General features: G+C 47.2%; 1 protein-coding gene across 1 annotated transcript in view; it reads right to left on the reverse strand.

The window, feature by feature from the left end:
- The window catches only part of FUCA2 (alpha-L-fucosidase 2), a 265,636-nt gene that overhangs the window by 214,256 nt on the left and 28,337 nt on the right, over window positions 1-23,043 (reverse strand). The gene's annotated exons all lie outside the window — the stretch shown is intronic.

A 23,043-nucleotide genomic window follows, 5' to 3' on the forward strand; every position in this document is an offset into this window, starting at 1 on the left:
GTTTTCAGCTAGTTTACTTAATCACATTTTAAAAAGTAGCCATTGTTAAAACTGCTAGGATAATTTGTAACAAAATAAACCCTATGTGCACCCTTCATTTGCCACCATCATACTTAAAATACTGTTTTAAAGTCTCAATTTTCTACATTCAACTCTAGTACTCAGTAAGGGTCTAGTCATCGTTTGCACTACATATTCAGCAATATGGGAAAGGTATCTCTACTCCTGTGGTGCTGCCCCTTTAAGGGGTGACGTTGCACTCTGGCGCGTGCCTTTAAATAAAGGGGGCGTGCCCCGACGGTCATTGCGACCGAGGAGCCCGAATTGATCGTCTCTGTATGTGAGTCTGTAGCAGGGGGCTGGGGGCTCACGGAACATCGCAGGGGGTATGCAGTGCCCCACAACAGTGGCAACGAGGCCGGTAATACACCCGGGCCCGGCGGTGAAAGCAATTTGACTTTTTGACTCGGAAAGAGGGACGGAATCCACTTGAAGGAGAGGGTGTACGCCACGCGGCGGCAGCCATTTTGTCTCCGAGGCACAGGATGATCAAGGCACTCCGGAGGGGCCCGCAAATGCCATCCAAGCCTAATTTTAGGACATTTGAATAGCGGGCAGCTATCTCTGCCCACACAAACCTGGAATTTTGGGTTTTTCGATTTACAAGGTGATTTTTATTGAGTGAAGGTGAGGTGCTGGGGGATACCTGCTGTTCTATGTATGTACCCTAGACCTCCCTGGCTCAATTTTTGGACACTCCCTACTGGATTTTGGGCTAATTTACACCTCTTGTGGCCATCTACCCTGTGACTGGACTTTCTGCTACATATTCTACGCCCTGAATTTGAACTGGCGTGGACTTCTGAAGATCAAGAAGGCCTGCATGGGTGTGCCTTATTGTGTCCTGGTGTGGAAGTTTTGAAGATCAAGGTGGCCCCATTAGGCCAGTCTGGCTGGGTGAGTTGCAGCCCCTGTGTAATATGAGATGGGTGCTCATGCGCTTGACCCATGAGTGATCCGGCAAACCAGGACGGAGGGCAACCAGCAGTTCAACAACAGGCTCAAGGCCAGCTCCCACCTCCACTTCCAGCCATGGCCCAGATGAGGCCCCCAGCGGCACTCCAACCCATTCCTGAATTCGATGCGTCTGGCCCTCCCTCCAGCCTTGGGTCTAGGTGGAGGCGATGGGTCAATCGATTGGATGTGTATTTTAGGGCAACTGTCACGCTGTCCCCTCATGCTGTCCCTTTTTCACAAACATCTAAGTCAGACAATACTCACACTCTATCTAGGACAGGCAACACTCACAATACACCAATTACCCCAGTCAGGTTTCCACTCCATGTCCCTCACAGTGGACGGGTGTCACGTGAGCGTGTTTACCCCAAGGGCCACATATGCAGACTCAAGGGTTCCCCGTTCCTTCACTGGCGTCTGCCATGGCGTCTGCAAGAGGGCGCTCGCAGGCGCCGGCTACAGGACGCTACCCGCAGAAAGCCAATTCCGCAATCATGGAGACCATTGAGATCAAAACAACGCTCACGTGTCGCGTCTGCGGGTCACATGACGCGTTCATCCATCTCACTCGCGGATCAGGTGACGCAGAAGCCTCCGCTATTTAAGCGCTGAACTTCCGGACGTCCGCGCTTCACAGCTGTTCTTTGGAGGACTCTGTACGCCGTTTGGATACCTTGTGTTTCACGGCTCTTGACTCTTGGACTGTTTTCGGATTTGCTTTGCTCACGTCTTTGGCTCTGTTTGCTGGATCATCTCAAACTCGGAACGCCTTTTGGTCTGTCTTGGATTACCCTGAATTGGACTTGGCATTTTTTCCTCTTCACTGCATTACGTTATCAAGTACTTTGGATTTTTGGTCCTTTTGTTTCATCAAGTTACAGGAGGGCAAGTTGGGTTTTAACCCAGCCTACAGTTCTTCTCCCTACTGTCATCAGGGAAACCAGCTCACGTGCCCCTCCACGGAATTATCAACCATCATAGGTTCTGGGCTTCTTCACCCATCACTTTAGGTAAGCCCTGCTCTTTATTCTGCTTGTTTGCTTGTACTGTGCTCAGTTGATTGCTAATAAAGGTTTTCCTTTACAGCTGCCTTGGGTTTCAACATTTCCCGTGGATCCGAGCTTCAAGAACTACCCACCTGTGGCCTCAATGATCGCATAGGGAGTAATCTTGTATTCTCTCTCTGTGGTACCTGGGGACGGAGGTTTCAATACTCTTCACGACAATCAAGCAACCTGACAGCAACAATGGAAACCAACGACAACAGCAAGTTGGCCACATTACTGTATGCCGCAGGGCATGCAGTGCACAACATTTTTGACTCCCTCCAGCCTGCAGATACATCATATGGTGCAGCAAAGACAGCTCTACACAATTATTTTCTTCCCCTCGCCAATGCCGACTATGAGCGCTTTGTGATGCTCTCCACCCGCCAGAAGGAGCATGAGACGATGGACACATTCTATGGCCGTCTCAGGAGGCTGTCGGTGGCCTGTGCATGGGACAACCCTGACGACATGGTCAGGAACCAGCTTATACAAGGGTGCTCGTCAGGAATGCTGCAGAGGCAGGTACTGAGAGAACCTGGGATCACCTTGCCCCGCATCCTAGAGCTGGGCCGCTGCCAGGAAGTATCGCAGGTACGTGCGTCAAGAATGGAAGCGGGTGCATGTCCCGCCAAGACCGAGGAAGTCTGCACAGTGGGGCGTGGCAGCAGAGGTGCCAGGAGGCCGGCTAGCAATTTCCGAGACAGGGGCAGAAAGCAAGGGGAAGCATGCCTTAAGTGTGGATACAACTTGCCTCACCCTGCAGAGTGCCCATTGGCAGGAAGAAAATGCGGTAGGTGCGGCCTGGCAGATCACTACGCCCGGTATGCAGAGCGTCCCTGCCGGTGATGGTGCCCAGGAGTCCAGTGCGGTCTGGTTTCTTTAGACAATCTCACCTGCCCAATGTAGCCCAAGTCGATCAGGGTGAGGAGGGCGCACAACTAGACGAGGAGAAAGAGGAAGAAGAAGAGAACATTTTCTTTGCGTCGACCATAGGGGCCATCAAGTCCGAGAGCAGGAGGCAGCCGCGGTACATTGTGGCAGTTAATGAGTCTCCCATCCCTGTACTGGTGGACACGGGGGCGTCCATCAATGTGATGGTCAGAGAACACTGACGCAATGGAATGCTCCTCCGAAGCTCTCCTCTCCAAAGGCTTGCATCTTCACATTCGGGGGTTCCCAGCCAATTCCCCTGGATGGTGCATTTGTAGCTGAGGTGGGGCATGGTGGTTCAAGAATAAAAGCACGCTTTTACGTGGCGGCTGTCAGCACCAACACACTGCTGAGCTGCGCGGCAACAGCAGCCCTGCGAATAGTAAGCTTTGCGTATTCGGTATACGTGGAGGACATCCAGACCTTACTTGACAAATATGCCAAACTATTCCAAGGAACTGGACAGATGGCTGGCGACCCAGTGAGGTTGCATATCGACGAATCGGTGCAGCCCATTGCACTCAAGCACTGCAGGGTGCCCTTCCACCTGAGGGAATTGGTAGACAAAGAGCTCGACAACTTGGTTAACCTCGATATCATCGAGAAAGTGGATGCTTCGACACCCTGGGAGTCCTCCATTGTGGTTGCCAGAAAACCCAAGCAACCTGACTCGGTGAGGATCTATGTAGATATGAGACTCCCCAACAAGGCGATCCGCAGAGAGCGACATCTTACACCGACCATAGACGATATTATCATTTAGTTGCAGGGGGCCCTCTTCTTCTCGAAGCTTGATCTCAGGGCCGGATACCATCAAGTCAGGTTACACCCAGAGTCCAGGTACATCACAATATTCACGACTCACTGAGGCCTGTACCGGTATAAGAGACTCAGTTTCGGGGTGCCCTCGGCGGCTGAGGTTTTTCAAAATATAATCACGGGTGCATTGGCGGATCTTGACGGCGTGCTGAACATCAGCGATGATATTCTTGTGTTTGCTAAATCTGAAGTGGACCACCTACACAAGTTGGCCAAACATTCGAATGGCTGCAGTCATTGGGCCCGACCCTCCATCAGGGGAAATGTGAATGTCTGAAGACAAACATCGAATTCTTTGGCTTCATGTTTAAGGAGGGAGGAGTATCTCCCGATCCCCGAGCACATCAAAGACGCACGCCCACCCGAAAATATATCAGAAGTCAGAAGTTTCCTGGGCATGGTGACATACTGTGGCTGCTTTATCAAGAACTTGGCGTCCAGGTCCGAGCCCCTATGGGCCCTCACTAAGAAAGAGACAATGTGGCAGTGGGGACCGCTTGAGCAACCGGCTTTCGAGGACATTAAGGGCACCCTCACGGTAGAAAATACAATGGCGTTTTTTGACCCCACCCTCCAGTCCGACATAATTGTGGATGTTAGCCCGTTCGGCCTGGGGACCGTGCTAACACAGTTCGGGCCTGACTCCAGCGTCCGCGCAGTGGCCTATGCCAGCAAGGCGCTGTCTGAAACTGAGCAGCGTTACTCCCAGATCGAGTGGGAGGCCCTGGCTGTAATGTGGGGGTGCAGGCACTTCCGGCTGTATGTTCTGGGTAGACCAGTGACAGTTGTAACCGACCATAAGCCCCTACTCCCCATCCTGGCCGGGTCATCATGGAAACCACCGGCGAGGATCAAAAGATGGATGCTCGCGCTTCTGGAGTATGGGGGTCTCGCTGGTCTGCCAGCCTGGCTCCAACAACGCGCCCGACTATCTGTCTTGCCATCCGAGGGGAGACACTGATGGCGAGATGGATGCCTGTGCGGAAGAAGCTTACAACCACGTTCAACTGGTAGTGGAGGCGGCAACCCCAAATGCGCTGCCACTGGAGGAAATGGAGGCTGCAGAGACACGGGACGAATGCTTCCGCATCCGCAGAACGGCCATGCAGCAAGGGTCCTGGTGGAGCGTGCTGGAGTCACTGGCAGGGCGCAAGCAAGACGCTAAGGTGGCACTTGAGCAGTGTGCCGGCCACTGGTTGAACTCTCTCCCAGAGGTGAGCAGGAGGTACCCCTGAGGACAGGGTGAGGGAAACCTGTTCGCCACACTGACTATGTTTTGGAACAATGACTTTACGCAACCCTGGTGGGGTCTGCCAACCATGGGGGGATGAAGGGGGCCCGGGGTGGCTGTGAATCAAGGGGTTTGAAGGGTACAGTTGCATGTCTTGATCTTGTTAAAGTGTTTATTAAGTTATGTTTTGAGTGCGATAGTTTAAGTGTTTATTGTTTGTCCTCAAGGAAAAGGAGGAGTGTAGTGCTGCCCCTTTAAGGGCTTTCGGCACGCGGCGGATTGACGTTGCACTCTGCCGGGTGCCTTTAAATAAAGGGGGCGTGCCCTGACGGTCATTACGACCGGGGGGCCCGAACCGATCAGACGTCTCTGTGTGAGTCTGTAGCAGGGGGCTGGGGGCTCACGGAACATTGCAGGGGGTATGCAGTGCCCCACAACAACCCCCTTACTCCAAGAACCTACACAGATGGGAGCAACGATGGGGCAATCTTATGAGCATTTGCTTACCAGAGGGAGACAAAATTACTTGCAGCAATCCAGGTGGCAAAGCTATGTGACAATATGGCATATTAAGTTGAGGACTTGGAGGGGCAGTATCAGGATTGTGGGCTTGGTTTATGACAAATGTGTACAAGCTATCGCCCACATCCTGGATTTGCATGATGCGAGGTGTTCATGCATTTAGATGTGATGAAGCTGGTCACTTTGAAAAACTATTTGGGGTGGTTTATGGCTACCAGGATCTTGCTAGACAAGGAGATACATTTGGTGATAAGACGGCATTGTGACGAGTGATGGGTGCAGTGCAGAGCTGCTCTTTCAGGTGGGGGGTGCTGCATGCTGGAATTTGCTCCAGGCAGTTTCTAGCGTGCATGATTTTGCTTTTTGGGGCAGGTGGAGGTTCAGGAGGAGTGCCTGTGAACGATCACTTGTTTACAGGGTCTGAAAGTATGCTTCCGAAGAAGTGCACATTTGCTCACTGTTTGTGAGAAGGTCTCCAAGGGCTCACAGAGCGGTCTTGGAGGGGCATACCGTGGTTTTATGCAAAGACTTCACACGCCACTGGTCTCTCTCTCTCCCCTCTCTGTTGCGACACTTGTCCTTCACGCAGCAGCTCTCGCTCCTTCCTGGTTTTCTCCCCCCTTTATCCATCCCACACACCCACTACTGCATCACATCTCGTTCTTCTTGCCCATCTCACCCCTCGTTAGTCTCTCCACCCCTGCCCCCATTAGATGCCCCCCTCAGTTATGCATCAACTCCCACGTGCCTGCTGTGCCTTTTCTTCTCTTCTAGTGACCCAAATCTGCCACATGTCTTCTGACGCAACGTCTTTTCACCGATTTCCAGCTCCTTGGTGGAAAAGACCCCAAGCACCACTCACAGGTCAGCCGTCATTCTAAAGCGGCATTTAGACTGCACTTCAAAACCATTACGCTTGAGCCAATACAATGACATATCAATGCCCTAACACCAATATGATGTGTCACCAAAAGGAGACGAATAATTGATACAATTTTTCAATAATACAAAAACCTTAAGGGGAGGGCTTAGAGGTGGTTGTTGTGCCTGCCACTGTGCTGCTGCGTTATCATTTTTAGGTGCTGCAGAATGAGCAAAGACTCAGTCCATCCACATTGGCTCACCTAAAGTTGCCATCTAGGGGGCTTTGCTTCATCTCAGTCACTCGAGTCAGCTGTGTGTGTATTGGCTTGGCCTTTGGGATCTAATTGTCTGCCAATGTAACCCCTCTCTTTAAATGGGGATTCCCATAAGGATATGGGTAAATAAATAAAACTGTATTAAGACGTGATAAGCTCAGGCTCCGCTGGGTTGTACCGAAGAGTTTGTTCCCCCGCTGCTCATGGGCTACTTGTGAGCATTTATTTAAAAAAACCAACACGAGGCATTATAGGCACTACAGCATTGGTGGGACGCAGCATGGATTCAGCAGTTTGTGAGCGGACTGTTTCAACTGAAGAGCCGTTTTACCAGTTCTCCACTTCGTTATAGAAAGGCTCCCTACTGTGACCCCTACTGGCTGGCAACTCTCTCACTCGGACATTCGTCTTTGTCTTTTGCGGCCTCACTGGATCAGCACTTTGTGCTCCCCATTTGCTTGCTTCGCATGTTTGCAGCCCGGGATTGGTGCTCCACATGCTGGCATACCCCCTGCTGCACCTCTCCACCCGGGCTGCTCCTGACACATCCGGCATGTTATGTGAAGACTTGCTGTTTGCCTCACATCAACCAATTTGCAATTGGAGCCTCGACAACCAACCCATTACTTTTTCCTACACAAACCGACCGGTTGTAGGTCAACTGGTCGAATCTAAATGGTCGACAGGACAAATGGTCGACACCAAAAGGTCGACAGGTCAAATGATCGAATTTTCTTTTTTTTGTTTTTTCACATTTTTTTGGGGGGGGGTGCCCCCCACCAATCCCCTTTTTTTTTGCTAAAAACCCTTTTTTTCCCTAAACGAAAACCTAAAATATATATATATATATAACTAAAAATAAAATTCGATCATTTGTCCTGTCGACCAAATTGTGTCGACCATTTGTCTGTCGACCATTTGACTAGACACCAAACCGACCATGCACAAGAACAGGACAGGGCTGCCAGGACTCATTCACCACCAAGAAACATTTTCCAAACAGCTTCTGAAACATTATGCGGCCCAGAACGGCAGAACTCACAGTAAGCCAGCATTTAAGACTATATTGGTTTATAAAGGGTGCACTTATATAGGTTTGCAGCTGTTTAGGTAGGTCGGGATTTGGAAAGGTTGGCATAGTGATAGTTCGGTTTACACGAGGACTAGTGGTCTTTCAAAGGGCACAGTGCAGGTCTGAGCTACTTCTGGGGCCTGCACGCCCAGTGTTGACCTGTAAATAGTTGTTGGAATCATATCAAAATGTCGCCAAGATTGTGGCGACATTACTAATACTGTGCCCGAGCGCTGTACAAAAATCCCGACCCCCACATTACTGCGCCCAAGCAGTAAAAGAAAAAATAAAATAAAAAAGGACCCAGTGGCATGGGGGGGTGCAGGTTGGAGGATTGTGGGCCGGGGCATGCCGGCAAAAGTGATCTATCTGATCACTGCGCCGTAACTTTAGTCGACATTTACGTCAGCAGAATTACGGGCGGCGCAGTGTTCACATAGATTTGTTGGTGATTATACCAAGACATAAAGAGCACAATTCATAAACAGATGTAAAGAGCAAAAAACTGGAGCACTGAAAAAGGCCTCCTGGGCAAAGTTGGAGAATAAGTGCAGAAAAAGATCACTGAACGAGCAGTACACCAGCGTTGTGGAAGTTGGAACCCTCTATTGTAATTTACCCCACCATCCCGATAGCCTGCTTTTTTGCACCTGCCCTCAATCACCTGTTTGCACAATCCTTGATCAGTCCACAAACATAAGAACTAGCAGGATTGAATAGAGGCAGGCAGGATAAGTGCATTGGTTGATATGGTTTAATAAGGAAAAGGTATTGTTACCTTGCATGTGCAAGCCAGTCTCTAGCTCAGCAAGCACGCCCCATCCCTAGCTATACGGATTCTCTAGATGCAGTTAACAGTGGGACCCTGTGTAATTTATCCCCAAAGTTCCAGAGGTTTGGGCTCCGTAAACTGTTTTTTCAGCCCCCTAGGTTGTAGGAACTCGAGAGCAGTGAGACCCAAACGCAACCCACCCAATCCAGGTTCGAAAGGTTGTAGGATGCTGTTGAGGTTTGGGGGGGCTGCAAGATGTACAGGCTGTTGGGGTCAAACCCCTATGTGCTGTGTGCTCCAGGGGGTTTGGTCTGCCTGACATCAACCAATGACTTCAAGTTCTGTGTACCCAATTACCCTTTTTACACCTCAGGACCTGCAGGTTATTCCTCAATTATTTCCTTTTTGCTCAGGCTACCCAGGTATAGAGAAGGGCCTGCACACTTTTCAGTGTACCCAAAGATCCTCGGTGTGGTGAGTCAACTCTCTGTGTACCTTGCCCAATTGCTTGGGCTCTGTGGGATAGGCACTCCTGCCCTATTGCTCATATTGTGTGGTCCAGAAACCCTTGTGAGCGGCTCTCCCTCTGAATTCAGCATTCACACTGATAAGTATACCCCTACCCTGCTGACACTTCCTGGAAGATTCTCAGTCTCTGACTTCATGAGCCCTACATTTTGGGCGTATGTGTTTGTTATAGCCGTGTTAAAGATGGTCAACACAGACCAGGAACATAATAAATCGCAAAGTACAAACTTAATTTTGGAAATAGAGTTTCTATGCATTAAAGTGCATCACATTTTCAGAAAACAAAATGTTAGTCATATAAACCCGCAAAGAGAAAAGTCGCAAGCAGTTCTTCTCCGGCCACGCCCGGACCATCCGGAACTCAATCCATGAGAAGCTTGAAATGCCCCCACAATGCTCCAGTTCCGCAAATCACAAAAAATGTGGCTTATTTTTTATTTTATTTTTTTATTGTTTTTAGTTGAAATTAATCAACTTTACAATTTATTTATCAATACAAAAGCGAAAAACATGATTATAACAATAAAAGTTAATTTTAAATGAATTTAGGCGTCAAATGGGAGCCAGTTCACGACAACGAGGTCAAGTGTGCTCAAATTGGTCACATTAGCGTAACATTTACTTTACATAAAAACATTTGCATAAAAGTTCACTTCATTTTAATTTTCTTTTTCAGCATCAGGAGATGTTCGATTTTTGTCTGAATTCGTTGTTTCATTCCTTGTCTTTATCTTGTGTTCTCAGCTCTTCTAAACTATTTAAAAAATGTAAGGCTCCCATTCTTAGCCGAATAGAAAGTCCACCAACTATCATTTTCCATAGGGTGTTATGTGACAGGTTTGTGTGATCTTTTACCGCTGGTTTTAAGAATTTGACCCTTTGGTTACAAAGTTCACTGCAGTCAACCAATAGGTGGCGTAAGGTTTCTGTTTGTGATGTGATTTACAGAACCTGCAACCTTTTTCTGTTGTTAAGATTTTTTTCCTTTTTGCTAGAACCTCTTGTGTTGACCACAGATTAAATCTTAATCTCAAACTCTTTTCTATGTTGCACAGATGGGCTTTTTAGTAAGTATGGTTCAGCCAATGTGTATTTCTTATGTATGAACACCGTTCCATCGAAATCGTTATATCTTAAGCACATATTTCTGTTTCTACCCCAGTCCCACTGGAATAGTTTGGTTTTGACTGCATTTGGGTTTTCAATTAATAGCTTCAGTGTAACATCGGCATAAGCCATTGCATTCATGACCTCCTTGCGCCAACCTTGCGCAAAGGTGTCATCTGAGCAGAGTATGTGCTGTGCCAAAACTCCTATGAGCATGTTTGAGTTGATAAATGCACTTCCTGCTTAAAGATATTAAGTACCACAAATAGCGAGCGTAAATAGAAATCAGTCCCAATTCATTTCTGATTAATGCTATTGGAGTGCAGTTTGGTAAATTTAAAACACTCTTCCAAAATTTTTATTCGAATTTAGCCCATAAACTTTCATGTAGGGTTGGTAGAGTTTCAGCTCCATACAATAGTATCGGTGTTACCTTTTGTTTGAAATATGTCAGGATTGGTGAGATGGAAAACTTCCCATATTTTGCTTGAATTATTTTGGCCTGCGAGATCAGCATATCAAGTTTATTGGACCATTTTGATATTTGTGCTACATGGGTAGCTCCTGTGATTATCATCCCCAGGTACGTATATTGTTGAACTTTTTTCAGTTTTTGTTTCTGTATTGTCCATATGTAATTCCTGTTTTTTTGCAGTGATGGTTTATATACCATAACCTTGGTTTTTTCCAGATTAACCACTAATAAGTTTTCTGTTACATATGTAGATAATACGTCCAGCAGTTTCTGTAGTCCAACAGGTGTTTCTGACAAAAGTATCAAATCATCGGCGTATAACAAGGCCGGAATGCTTTTGTTGGCTATTTTAGGTGCGTCTGCAAATATAGCAGTAAATATCCTACGTAAATCTGATATAAAAAAACTAAATAAAGCAGAAGCAAGAATGCATACCTGCCGAAGTCCTCTATGTGTTTGAATAGCAGGGGACAAGAGACGCTCTTGGTTTATCCTTATTTGGATACTTGTGTCCGAGTATAGAGCTTTTATTAAAGTAATTATATACAACGGGCAATTTTTTCTTGAATTAGCTTTTGAAGCAGCATTTCTCGTGAGATTGAGTCATAAGCAGCGCGGAAATCTACAAATGTCATGTAAAGGGGTTGTCTTGTTTGTTTATGATGTTGAATTATTGAGGTTAGGGTTAGTAGGTTAATTGAGGTGCCAAGGCCTGCTATAAAGCCTGTCTGGCATGGGTCTCTTTTGTCGTTGTTTATTGCCCATTTGTTGAAATCCCTCAGAATAAACCTAGTAAAAATGTGGCTTAACAATACATGGCGGCAGAATAAAAATCCCACTCTTTCGCCACAACAGTACTTTGTCACTGTACAAAATTCCAAGCCAAATTCTGGTACAATCCTGTTGTAAAGCGCTCTGCTGCTCTGGAGATAGGTTTGCACAATAAGCAATAAAATAAAATAAAGAATTAGGCATAACATAGCAAGGGGTATTGTAATTACTGCTTATAAAAAAGGTAGGTGCGATGATTTCCATTCAGAAGCCATATGAAAAAATGCAAAATGTACTTGCTGTTGTGGCTACCATACTCCTGGGCCAAAGTCCCCCCCTTCTGCCATACCCAAGGGATATCTGTCCAAAGGGGGCTGAGGTGGGGAACAGAATGGAGAATTTGGAGCCTTATGAAAGCAACAAAACAAAAATAAATGTTTTGTTCAGGTTTTATAGAGACCAGCACGCAAGCATATAACTCACTCCCGTCCGTCAGACGTCCCCCTCCAGTCCTTTCCAATCATAGAACATCCAGTCCAAACTGACAGTAAAAGCACTGTCTCTGGAGTAGTGCAAACAAATGCCGAAAAGGAATGGCAGTCTTGCAAATCACATAATACGCAAATGCTTCTGAAAGGCCCCAGACAATGCCTTTGCCCTTAATGTATGGGGATACTCATCCTTTGGAGGAGGGATTTCCTGAATTCGATTCTATAGCAATTGATGACTTTGTAGTTTTTCTTCACGGAACCAAGCCCCAATATCCACCCAAAAGCCTGTCTGGGAACTTAAAAGGTCTGTTTCTGTCTAAACAGAATGTGCGAGTTTGGTAAACGTCCAGCACAGGGTTGCCCAACGCCAAGACTCCAGGGCCAGAATCCTGACGCGTTTTCAGGATATGCAGCATTAATATTCACGGGGAAAACAAATGTGCATTAATTTAGAATCCTTATATGCAAATTTATCTCATGAATATTAACGCAGGGCATCCTGAACATATTTACAGCCTTTGTGGCCTGTTGTTGGACAACCCTGGCCAAGCATATACAATGGTCACTCAGAAGCAAGATTTGGAAAAAAGACAGGAAGACAAGCAGAATGAACCCCAGTCAAAATTAAATGTCTGTGGAAAACTGGAAAACCTTAAGAACTATCCAAGGTTCTGTTGCCGAAAGAGGCCAACTCAATTCTTCAAGAAGTGAAAGCAACCACAAAAGGCAATCTCCCAAGACGCAAACCAGAGCACTGCTTTGGTCTGTGGCTCAAAGGGCTTGAGAGTGAACACCAACAAAACTGCGTTCTGATCACAAACGAGGGGAGTGCTTCGTCTGGGAGAAAAGGTTTGACAGACCCTCCAGGTGTCCCTTTACCACTGGCTTATCACATGAAAAGGACATCCTTAATATATGTGCCAATAGCAGGTAGGTAGGTGAAACAAATATAAAACGTAGAGACCATACATAGCCAAATCAAATACGAAAGACAAGACCATGTACAGACTAATGTGCAGAGCGTTGAAACGCTTGTCTAGACAAGTGACAAAGTGTGTGCCTTTTTCTGCGAGAATGCATTTTTGTCAGTGTATTCAAGCTTTATGAATAAAAGACCCATTTTATTCAAACAGTCCAAGGCGACCCATGCTGATTTACCCAGGTACCATGCTGCCGAGCTCACCGACTGATGGAATGTAACTGTTGACTGAGCAGGTCATCTGGGACAGAATAATTTGGAGGTCTAGACGAAAGGTTCACAATCTCAGAGAAACAGAAGCTCGCCAGCCAAAAGAGAGCTATGTGAATCAGAAAAGCCGCTGCTCTTAGAAGAGTCTTTATTACCTACAGAACAATGGGACTTGAGGAAAGTCACAACGTTGTCCAATCTAAGAGTTATGATATCCCTATCATGAGGTTCCTAACCCATCCTGGAGGCACAACACAGGCATGTGGAATAGCAAAGTATGTCAAAGAGGTCTACCCGAGCAAACTCCCATCCTGCACTATATTGCTCACTATATGTGGATAGGGTTTCCATTCATGATTACTTGTGAAGCAGCCAAGTGAAATCGGCCTCTGCGTTGATCTAGCCACAAAGAGTAATATATATTTGCCGGATGGCCCACTCCCAAAACTCAAGGGCAATACTGCAAAAGGTGTGAGGGATCAGAAACGCCAGGCAGGCAACTTGATGAAGGTTTTTCACAAGAAGCCATTTAATTTAATTTAATAGGTGTGATAAACGCCTCGCTTTCCCTAACCAAACATGGGTTTCCCTGCCTATGAGACTAACATAAATCGACTGCCTTCATTTAAAGTCGAATTTGGGGTGCTTTTAAAATCAAACTTGGGTGTTTTGCATTACCTGTGCACCATCTGTATTGTTTGCTGCCTTCATTTAAAGTCGAATTTGGGGTGTGTTATTCTCTTCGACTCAATCTACTAGGCCCTCTAGTGAGTTTAGCCAGAACTGTGCGGTGCTGCCACTCCTGCCTCATTAATTGGCGAAATCCTCTGCCCTCCTATGGCTCTCCCCATCTCTCCCATATTCTCCAACTGCTAAACTATCATCTATCCCCCCCCCATGTCTCTCAAAGTCTGGCAGGAAAGGCACAGAAAAATATATCCTGAGTGCAAACCCTGGACTTCCCATTGCAGACACCTATGTCAGTGCTTCCTCTAGAGAGGTTTTCACTGATATCTCTTTTCGCTGTCCCCTCTCCTGATCTCTGGACTCCCCATCTCATCTCCACTCACTCTCCCTCATCACACTCCTATTAACAGTAGCAGCAAGTGGGAAGTCCTCATGGCTGCTTTTGCATCCTCTCCTTGCTTCGTTAATGTCTATCACACTGGCACCATTCTGGTTCAGCGTCCACAACCCAACCTCCTTTCTGACCACCTCTTAGCTTCTCTCATTAACTTCCTTCCTTCGCCTGCATCCCCCCTTCTCCCTCGCTCCCTCCTCTGAATGGTGTAAGATGCCCCTGTAACCGACCTCAGAAAACCTTCAAAAGTGCTGACCACCCCCACCATGGCAACTCTTCACGCCCGCTCAGCCAACAAACACTCCGGCATCTGCCTCCTTCTTGAAGACATTGACCTCAACATTCCCAATATTACAGAGACTTGGTTTAATGCCAGCCCAGTCACTGCCTTTGACTCCCTCCTCCCGGATGGCTTCAAGGTCATCTCCAAGCTTTGACCTCACTGCACCTGCAGGGGGGGTTGCCTTAATCTTCCCTGAGTGGGTTCCTGCTTCCATCTACCTACCCAGACCCATTCCTATTTTGAAAGCTTGGTTTGCAAGTTAGTTACCTCTCCCACCTCCACCTTGACTACTTCTAAAATCTATCTGCCTCCAAGTTCCACCTCCCTTTTTCTCTCTGAATGGGCTGACTTCTGCTCGTCTTTGCTTTCTTCCACTTCTAACCTTCTCCTCCTGGGTCACTTCAACATTCAACTGGACTCCCCTGGCTCTGAATCCACTCTATCCAGTGACCTCTGCTCCTTGCTTTCCCTCTCCATTCTCCCTTCGGGGCCAACCCACACAGCTTTATTTATTTATATATAGCATTTGTTACACGCCCAAACCCAGAGGTATCATGGCATACGTTACGTGAACGAACTTGTCTCGTTACAAAGGAATTTACAGTACAGTAAGGGTTCAAAGCAGTAGTTATACTGCCGGCAATACAGTTTGCGGAACAGCATAGTTACAGTACCAGCAAAGCAATTACAAGGTACATTGATCGCAGAGAGCACCCTTTGTCAGAGGAGACACAGCTAGTTAAAATTTGTTGAAGAGAAATTTTAGTAAGGCTTTTGAAGCGCTGATGGGAGGGCTCATTTCTAATATGCATGGGAAGGGAGTTCCAGATTTTAGGTGCAGCTACTGGGAAGCTGGCGCCCCCGTGCCCTGGAGCGCTTGAACCTTGGGACAAATAGGTGTGTGCTAGAGCCCGATCTGAGGGATCTAGTGAACCTTTTTTGGGTAACAGCGATGTTGAGGTATAATGGGGCCTCATTGCTGATACATTAGTTTGTGATGATAAGAGTCTTAAATAGAATTCTAGCTTTGATGGGTAGCCAGTGTACTTCCCTCCTAATGTGGCAAATATGATAGGTTCTTTTTAATCCAAAGGCTGTCCGTAGGGCTTTGTTTTGTAGCAGTTGCAGTTTGGAAAGATTAGTACTTGTGGTTCCTGGTAGGAGGAGATTGCAATAGCCCAGTTTCGATAAAATTAGAGCTCAAGCTAAGGTGAGGCAGTTTTGTGGGGTAGGAAATTGGCGACTGTGTGCGGTCGAGGATGACAGAGCACGGATATGTTTAATCATAGTAAGGTTGGAGCCTATGCGGCCGCCCAATGTTTTGACCTGTTTGAGTACTGGGATGGGTGTACCGTCAATGGTGATGGTCGAGTAGTTGGCGTGGAGGGTTTTTAAGTCGGTAGGGAGGACCTATAATGAGGATCTCAGTTTTTTCGTCATTGAGACACAGACTGTTGGTGGCCATCCAGTTTTGAATGATGGCGTAGATTTTGGTAATGGCGGCAGAGTCTTGTTCGTGGTCTCCTGTGATGGGGATAAGGATCTGGGTGTCATCTGCGAAGTTAGTGTAGATGACTCCCATGGCATCAAGGGCTGCAAATAGAAGTTTTGTATATGCATTATAAAAGGGTGGGAGAGAGGCACAAGCCTTGAGGGACCCCTAAGGGAACTTGGATAGGGTTGGTGGCCTCATCACCGATGGATACTCTCGAGGTTTGATTCGATAGGAATGACTTAACCCATAGGGTGGCTTCTGTAGAAAAGTTGAAGTTTTCTGCGAGAGCATTGCATAGCTTGTTGTGGTCCACCAGGTCAAAAGCAGTAAGAGGAAGATGCACATTTTCCCGGAGTCTCTTATGATGTTTATTTGGATTTTGAGATCTAGCAGGGCCGTTTCTGGATTGTGCTTACGCCAGAAGCCTGATTGTACTCTTGGACTTTGGTGTAGGCTATTTTGTCCACTATGTTTAGCAGAAAGGGCACGGTTGTAATGTGTCGGTAATTGGTGGGTATTGCAGGGTCCAGTGAGGGTTTTTTTTAAGAAGTGGGCTAACCCAAGCTTCTTTGATACTAGTGGTGACAGAGTTGGAGGAAAAGGAGGCATTAAAGTTGGTAATGATAGGTGCTAATGCGGGGGCACAAAGTTTGACTAAGTGAAAGGTTTCAGCGCAGAGATTGTGTTCAGGACCCAGTCTTGGGAGACCAAGAAGAATTTCAATTGGGAGGCAGTTTTTTTTTGGCGCAGGCGTCAGGCACAAGATAGGGAGAGTTTTTGCCGGCCAATAGTTTCCTTTTAGTTAGGATTTTGTTTTGTAATGTGAGGATTTTAAAGCAAGTCTATTTTGGATAGTAGTGCATCAGCCGTTACTTGAGTTGATGGTGCTAGATGCGGGAATGGGGGCTAGATGCGGGAATGGGGGCTTCCAGTTCTCTAAGTATAGAGAATAGTTCTTTACTGTTGGAGGAGGCATTATTTATGTGGGTGTTTAGAAAATTTGCTTTTTGGGCTATGTCAGCTGATTTGTAGGTTTTGTTGGCCATCTGGAAAGAGTTGGCCGAATCAGAGGTCGGGGTCTTTTTGTGTAAGTGTTCCAACACTCTTTTGTGGCGGCAAAGCACAGTGAGCTCTTAATTGAACCAAAAGTTAGATCATTTGGAACTACAAGGTATTTTAGAGGTGAGCAGGCCTACTGCATCAATGGTAGATTTCAGGTAGTCATGGTAGATCGAGGAAATACTATCAGGGTTAGTATTTGCAATAGGGTGGGTCTTAAGGGTGTTGGTCAGAAGGGGGGTGAGATTATATGCTGTGAGTTTCCAAGTATTTCTCACCGCAATGGGGGAGAGTGTGGGTTGAGGTGCACCCTGGGTGACCAGCATCAGTATGTTGAATTTTATTAGATAGTGATCCGACCACGTGATTTTGGAGATGGAATCTATCGATAGATTGACATTTAAGGTGGTGATCCAATCCAGGATTCTTCCTTTGGAGTGGGTAGGTGAGTTAAGCCTTTGGGTGAAATGCATTTCTTGGAGGGCTGAGTAGAAAGCAGTGGCTTTGGCTTTGTGGTCCGAATTTGGTGTTTGGCTTGAGGGAGGGAAGGGGGACGAGGGATAGGGAGTAGTGGGATGTCTGTTTCGGGATGGTTGGCATAATTCAGTGATCGGTAAATGATGAGAAGGTTAGTTGTGGTTTTGGGGTCATTTGAGAGTTTGAGTAGTAGGAGTTCATATTCAGATATTGGGTCCAGGGTGCACCATCTGAACTGTAGAGAGGATTTGGCTACAATAGCTACTCCTCCTGGACACACTCTGGATGCCCTCATATTTTTTTTTTCTTCTCTCTCTCTCTCTCTCTCTCTCTCTCATTAGCCCCTTGACCGCCCCCCAAAAGTCGCACCAACCTTGTTCACTAACACTCGCCCGATGAAACGAGTGACTGCGGCCGTCTTCGCCTCCACCTTCACCCCCATCAAACTCCCACTTCTGACTCTACCTCTGCCCTCAGCAACCTACATCATTCTATCACCAACACTCTAGACATTCTTGCCCCAGTCATGAGGATCCGTCTGAAACCTGCCTCAAAGCGTAACACTTGCTACAACACTGAACTTGCATCCCTGAAACTAAAGTGCAGGGCAGCAGAACGGAAGTGGCAAACCTCAGGCTCATCCTCTGACGAACTAGTCTGCTGCCTGCTCCAAAGGCAATACAGACTCGCCATCCGTGCAAAGAAAAGACCCCCACATTCAGGCACAGGTCTCCGGCGCATCCAATAACACGGCTGAACTTTTCAAAATCTACAGGGAACTAGCCAACTCCTCAGCAGTCTCCTCCTTCCCTTCTCCTTCCCAGGCCCTCTGCAATGCACTAGCATCACGCTTTGCCACCAAAACTCAGGACATTCTAACCACCATTTTCTACACTCCCTCACAACCCATCACACTCCCCTCCACAAGATCCCCGCTCCTCCTCCCTCCTTTTCCTCCTCCTCTCTCGTCACACCTGAAGACGTTACCAGAGTTGTCCGCTCCATGAAGGTCTCTTCTAAACAGGTCTCCCCTTGCTCATCCAGGACCATCAAGGATAACATTGGCTCTCTTGCCCCTGCTCTCGCTGATTTCTGCAATCACTCCTTTTTCACTGGATCTTCCCCTCCTCCCTTAAGCACTTCCTTGTGCGCCCACTTCTGAAAGAAAACATCCTCCAAACCCAACTGCCCTGGCAGCTATCATCCTATCTTCATCACCCCCTTCCTGGGGAAGCTACTTGAGAAGCTGGTTTTGCCCCAACTTAACTCTCACACTGAACTTGTTGGAGGCCTCCACGACCATCAATCTGCATTCCGAGCATCCAGAGGCACGGAAACTGCTCTTCTGAACACCCGTGAAGAACTGCTCGCATCTCTGGACTCCCAACTCCCCAGCTGTCCTTATTCTTCTCGATCTCTCCTCTGTATTTGACACCTCATACAAAGGCTCTACAATACACTTGGTATCTCGGAACGTGCACTGGATTGGCTGTCCCATTGCCTCACTAACCGCTCTTCCCCAAGTCATTCTGGGCCCCTTCTCCTCTCCTACTTCCATCTCCACCTGTGGTGTCCCTCAGAGCTTTCTACTCTCCCCCTGGCTCATTAACACCTACCTTGCTCTCCTTCCACACATCTCCTCCTCCACCTTCCAGTGTTATGCAGATGACACAGCTCTTCTTCAGACTCCCTGCTGACACTCTTGCACCCTCCATCATCCCCGACTGCCTATCTGACATCCAGTCCAGGTGTGTCTCCAATTACCTCTGCCTCAACGCCTGTAAAACTGAGATCCTTGCCATTGGGACCCTTGCTTCCTCCTTCTTCCCTTCACTCTGGCCTTCATCCTTGGGCTCTCCGCCTGCACCTTGAACTGAAGCCAGAAACCTTGGAGTCATCTTCAACTCCTCTCTTTCCTTCCTCCCTCACACTCAGGACATTGCCAAAAAGTCCCACTTTCAGCTCTTCCTTCTCAAAGGAACTCTACCTTTTCTCACTTTCCCTCAGAGGCTCAATGTGACTCAAGCCCTTGTTCTCTCTAGACTCAACTACTTTAACAGCCTCCTCCTGAACCTTCCTTCTTCCACTCTGCCACCCCTTCAGCTTATCCAGAATAGGGCAGCAAGACTTATCCTTGGCCTTAAGCCCAGGGACCGCATCTCTCCTGCACTAATAAGTCTTCACTGGCTCCCGGTTGTTGCACAAATTAAATATCAAATCCCTCTGCATCATCCACAAGGCTGTCTGTACCCGGGGACCACACTATCTTCAACTTTATTTCACTAAATACTTTCCCTCTAGACCACTTCCCTCCTCTGGCACCACTTACGATTCCTTCCACAGAGGTTTTACGGATCTGGGTTGGAAAGGGCAAGGTTGCTTCTCTCTTTCTCTCCTCTTGAACTCCCGTACTTGGATAGCTCTCTCATTGTGCAGTCTGCCTTGCTCGTAGTGTGCTCTCGTGCTCCACCGTTAATCCCTGTGGAGAAGGGAAAGGGCCGTCAGGTGTGTGATTCTGGTCAATTGCCTGACTTTGCCTGACCCTCGTGTTGGGACATCTGAGGTAAACAGCTCTGGTGTTGTCCGTCATCTTTATCATGAGGGATAGAGTGTTATCGTACGTGGTAGGATGGGGAAAAGGTGTCATAAGAAGGGGGATACCACGTCTCACCCGTCAGGGTCCCCCTTCCACTGCCCGAGGACCCCCCCCCATCCAGGTGATCCTACCTCAGTGGTCCAGCCCCAGGAACTGGATCCAACAGCGATGGCCGTGTCCAGGCCACCTGGATGATAGATCCCTGAGGACTAGTCCGGGAGACATCTTCAGGTTTCTCAAAACTGGTCGAGTACTGTTGTGGGGACCCCCACTGCTTTTTACAGTTTTTTAAAATGGTTTGTTATGCACCTGCTTAGGGTTAGGTTAATTGTATAGGGTGTCTTGTGATTTTCTCCATTTTTTAAACAGAACTCTCAAAAAACCCTGCTTGTGTACCGGAAGAGAAAAGTACAAAAGCATTCCTTTGTCTGCCTTTCCTTATATGTGCCAGTTAGTTTAACCTGTGTTTTGTTTCCTTGAGAGTATTTGGGGGGAAATCCTGCCCTAATCTTTGCTTTTTCATCCCTTCCCCACGTCACAGAGGGGCTCACCGGGGTGATCTTGTATACAGTTAAAGCAGGGTTGCAGACAGGTAAGACGCAGGTCAAGTATTCAGTAAAGGTATAGGTATATTTTCTCCCGATAAAGTAGTAATAATAGTTTGTCATTTATATAGTGCCTTTATCTCATTAGTATGGCCTCAACGCGCTGGTGGTGGTGGTAACGCCCTTGGGGGACCGAAGTCCAAGGTATGAGAAAAAAGTCAGACGGTTTTGAATGTGTGTGTGCATTTGGGCAAGATAGGGAGTTTGGTGGGCTGGCCAAGCTCCAGTAAGCTACCCATTAAGGTCATGCATGTGGATGGGTGCTGATGTGGTCAGGAGAGTGCATGAGTGCGCACCACGCTCCCCACGCTACAACTTTTAGAACCATGGCATGCCAGAGAAGCCATTTGAGAACGATACAAAAACCTTGCTGGGAAAAAGGGTTCGGGGGGACTTACTGGGTTTTGTAAATCTTTTCACCTGTGACCCAAAGACTGGGGAAAAGGCAGGCACGGATTGGTTGTCAGTTGAATGCTGGAACCAATTGGAGGGAGTGGGGGGCAAGGTTAGAAGCAGAGGGCACACAGTATAAAAGAAAAGCAACTGAAAGGCAGAGTGTGGGATGCAGGTGTGAGGTCTGGAGGCATGAATGTGGACCGAGAGGGAGGACGGACACCGGAACGGAGCGCTGAGGAGTTGCTGGCATAGTGCAGGTGATGAATTTGTGGTTACAGAATGGCACCAGTGTTTTAGATTGAAATAGTAAGTGAGCGAGTGTAAGAGAGGTACGGGTGGGAGACAGAAGTAGAGGAGGGTAGTAGGTAGACAGATTGTGTGTTGGAAGAGAATAAGGATAGTAGAGAGGGGTAAAGGGAGATAGAAATGTGACTCCCAAGGCAAAGGTGTGCCCAACATCAAAGTCTGTGAGAATCCGTACCCTTCTGAAACCCAAGCATAAACCTCAAGGTCCGCCCCTCCACCCCACACCCAACTCCCATCTTCAAATGCAGGTTCATGAACTTACATACACCTGAACCCCGAAAGACCCCTTCTTTATTTATCAGAGCACCACATGGTGTTGTGCACTCAACTCTAAGATGACTGTTTAATCCTTTGACAGACCTTTGTGCACTGCTTTGACAATTTTTGGTGTGTGCTACAAGATAAGATTAAAATAGCTATTTCTTTAGCGCTGCGTTTACCAGCTTTGATACACATGGATCAATAAGGGTTCATAATAGGAAGACAAACGCTGGATAATATTAGAAGGGTTGCTCATTTGCTGAAGAGAGTTCATATAAAACAAATTCCCCCAGTCTTTATTTCATTAGATGCCGAAAAGGCGTTTGATCGTGTAGAATGGACTTTTATGGTTACGGTGATGAGACAGATGGGAATGGGGGCCAGATTTATTCAAATGGTGTGGGCTTATTATCATGCTCCTTCATTAAGATTGCCAAACAGATTTCACGTAGCATAAGGATAGTCAGAGGCACCCGGCAGGGATGCCCGCTTTTGCCTCTCTTATATGCTATATATTTGGAACCTTTTTTGCGTAGAATTAGGGTGAGAGGATGTACGGGGCATTAGGTTTGGGAGCGAGATACATAAGATTGCGGCTTTCGCTGACATGTGATTGATGATGCAGGATCCTAAACAATCGATACCAGCACTATTGGAAGAATTGGCTGAAGTCAAATGGGTGGCAGGGCTTAAAGTCGACATGGGGAAGTCTGAGCTTTTGGTACTGGGTTTATCTCCTTGTCCGAGGGAGGCGTTATCCTCCTATTCGGCGTTTAAAGTGGCACACAGCTTCATCCGGTACTTGGGGGTTGGGGGGTTAACATAGCAAGGACTGTTTCCCAGCTGTTTGAGAGTAAGATTTAGGGAAGTGGAATCCACTGCAAATTTCATGGCTGGGAGGGATAGCTACTATTAAAATAGGATCCCGGCAGGATAGCTCAGTGGCAACGTGCACGCCTTTGAAGCAAGACGACATGAAGCAACACAAGTTCGATCCCCGGGTCTGCGCTTAGAAACCTCTGGGTGTTTAAGCGCGTTATAAATACGCAACTAAGACAAAAAACAATCAATTACGCAACTAATAAACAAAAACATTTCCTGTAACAGCGCCTCGATGCCTGCGGGCTGTGTGAGCGCTTTAAAAATGTAAATAAATAAATAAATAAAATGGTGACCCGTCCACGGTTATTATATACATTTCAAGCCCTTCCAGTGAAAGTCCGTGGGTCTTACTTCAAAGCAATGCATAAAGAAATTAGGAGATTAATTTGGTGGAACAAAGTGCCGAGAGTGGCATTTCAAATTTTTACGGCTTATAGAGAAAATGGGGGAGTGGGTTTGCTGCACTTTGAAAAATATTACGAGAATGGTT

This window comes from Ambystoma mexicanum, chromosome 4q (genome assembly GCF_040938575.1).
Source record: "Ambystoma mexicanum isolate Mex_15411 chromosome 4q, UKY_AmexF1_1, whole genome shotgun sequence".
NCBI lineage: Eukaryota > Metazoa > Chordata > Amphibia > Caudata > Ambystomatidae > Ambystoma > Ambystoma mexicanum.